The 2,970-nt window shown below is 39.3% G+C and overlaps 1 pseudogene; it reads left to right on the top strand.

Annotated features, from left to right (window-relative positions):
• Gm14485 (predicted gene 14485) lies at positions 844-1,558 on the top strand (annotated as a pseudogene).

Below are 2,970 nucleotides of genomic sequence, written 5' to 3'. Positions count from 1 at the left end.
CTGTGTCATCCTGGTGTTAGTATCTATTCATCCTCATCTATTGTTCTAATTGAAATATTCATAGTTCTTGGTATTATGGATGATTTTCAATTATATCCTGAAAAATTTGCATATTTCACCTCTGATTGTTATTTATGTTTTGTTACTTATTACTTCCCTGATTATAGACATCTCTCTTTTCATACCTAACCTCTGTAGTTTTCAACTGGTCAGGAGAAGGGACATTACCTTATAATGACTTGAGCAGAATGCTAACAGATGCTAACCACATTATTGCTTGTCTGGATTGGTCGTCAGGAATTTACTGGCACACAGGCTTTGTGGATACACACCAACCTGTCAGCAACTGTCATTTTCAAAATAGTAGTAGGAGCCAGGGATCTTCTTACACAGTTCTGTTGTTGACTGCCATGCACAGTCAGATCAGGGAGCACACATGTTTAGGGGAGTGTTCAAAAGGAGTAAAACTTGTGCTGCCAACAGGGCTTTGCCCTGAGGAAAAGACATTTTTCCCAGTCATTTTAGCAGAGAGAGAAAGCTTATTTTGTCTTAGTGTTTGCTTACTTTATTTGGTTACTATATGCTTGCTGTTTCTGGTTCATAAGTCTCTCTGGTACACCTATAATACCAAGATATACAGAAAGTGAACAGTTCATCCCTCAAATCTCATAGCTTACAGGCAAACCCTTCGCAGTCCTCTTATAGTCATTGTCTTATGCTTGCCTCATCTTTAGGATCTTTAAGCATAATGTGAAGTGTATTTACTCATTTTTGTCTAAAACCCAAAGTTCCATTTATTTCGTGAGAGATTATGATATATTCCATCCTAAAATATAGGAAGAGGCTTTTTAGATGCCACTGTCCCTGTCACCACTTGCTGCAGCTGTGGTCAACCCCAGTATGTACTTCAACATCAAGGAAATGGGCCTTGGGCCACATCACCTTTGAGCTGTTTGCAAACAAATTCCAAAGACAGCAGAAAACGTTTGTGTTCTGAGCACTGGAGAGAAAGTGTTTGGCTATGAGAGTTTCTCCTTGCACAGAATTACTCCAGGATTCATGTGCCAGGGTGATGACTTCACAGGCCATGATGACCTGGTCCAGGTCCATCTACAGGGAGAAATTTGAGGATGAGAACTTCATTTTGAAGCACACAGGTACTGGCATCATTTCCATGACAATTGCTGGACCAAACACTAATGGTTCCCAGGGTTTTATCTGCACTGCCATAACTGAGTGGCTGGATTTCAGCACATGGTCTTTGGTAAAAGGGGGCGTGAACACTGTAGATGCCATGGAGCATTTTGGGTCCCGGAATGGCAAGAAGATCACCATTGCCTACTGTGGACAGCTCTGATATGTTTGACTCGCAGATATCTTACCCACCAGACCATTCCTTCTGTAGCTCAGGAGAGCGCCCCCACCCCACCTGCTCACAGTACCCTGTAATCTCTGCTCTCACTGAAGCTCCGTGGGTTCCATATTTTCTTCATTCCCCTCCAAGTATAGATGGATTGCAGAGTTCAGTTTATGATTATGAATAAAAACTAAATAAGAAAAATAATACAGAGGGATACCCACAGATAAAATGCATTACTTATAGAATAACAAGTTTTTAAACAATTATATTATCGTAAAGGAAAGTATACAATGTGTGCCCCAAGTACCATGTCACTCAGAGTTAGTGTACTTCCCAAGTGACAAAGAGAAGACAGGAATAGAGATGTGATGGCATCTATGCTTGGGGGGCTCATTCATTTGCGTTCTCTCTTACTTTCTTTTGTTGCTCTTTCAAAGGCTTAAGTAGACTTTCTATTAAATTTGTCTTTAGAAATTTTCACCTATGTATAGCATGTATTCCATATATTCTCATCTACAGCCTTCCCTACAAATCTCTTGCTCATGTTCATGTCTGTTCATTTTGTTTGGCCCATTGAGATTAATCAGAGCTGGCTGTACTACCATGGATTCGGTGCTATCTGTTGGAGTTTGGTGGGTTCAGCAATGGGTATACAACTAAAAGTAGTAATCTAACCTCTCCCAGAATCTCTCAGCATCAACTTGTTCAAGGTTAAAAGGCAGACCTTGGATCCCTCCTGCTACTTTCTTGACTGATTATTGCTAGGACTTATGAGGCTCAGTGCAGGTAACTCAAGTTGCTGTGAGCTGATGAGTGTAAAATTTGTATGAAGTCTAGAGAATGGCAGTTTTCAGCCTGTCATCCATCATCCTATCTTCTGGCTCTTCTCTACCTTTCTTCTTTCTTCATCATTTTCTTGACCAAATTTTCAACCTGGTGAGGCTCAGGGATGTACTGAATCCACACTTTCCCCACAAACAAACTTTTATGCTAGAAAAATACCTCTAGGGCAAAATGAAGACTATGTAGCACACATGACCAGCACAGCAAAGTTCAAACAAACATGTGACCTCTTCATTCTGTCTAAACCTATATGTGTAAGGCAAAACATTTTACCTTTATCCAAACATGGCATTCAATACAGACTTGTGCCATAGAATACACTCCAACAAACACTACTACATCAATAAAATTGGTGTGTGTTTCCTTGTAACTATGAATACAATGCAAAGATATCAATCCTTGGTGATTATTTATTTAGTAAATCTTATCGTGAGAAAATTATTATATTAAAGTAAAATAAAATAGGAATATAATTAAGAGGGAAACAATTGTTCTAAATGTGACACATTTCAGAAGGTCATTAACTGCATGGTTATTATGAAAAATGAAATATATAATTTAAGTCTGGTTCATGTTCATGATCTGCTGATGGAACAAAAGTAGTGGTATAACCTCAGTGGGACTTCCCAGTATCTTGCTAAGAAGAAAATAGAAAAGGTGTTTTCTTTGACCATGCTCTTGCAGAATAGCTACGAGATCCTATGTTCACATGGTAGAGGTCATGTCTGCATTTCCATCCTTGCTTCAAAGGTTAGTGGGGTCAAAGG

The sequence above is a fragment of the Mus musculus genome, chromosome X (assembly GCF_000001635.26).
Source record: "Mus musculus strain C57BL/6J chromosome X, GRCm38.p6 C57BL/6J".
In the NCBI taxonomy this organism is placed as follows: domain Eukaryota; kingdom Metazoa; phylum Chordata; class Mammalia; order Rodentia; family Muridae; genus Mus; species Mus musculus.
Note: the sequence above shows the minus strand (reverse complement) of the source record. Positions and strands in the feature narration are given on the sequence as shown.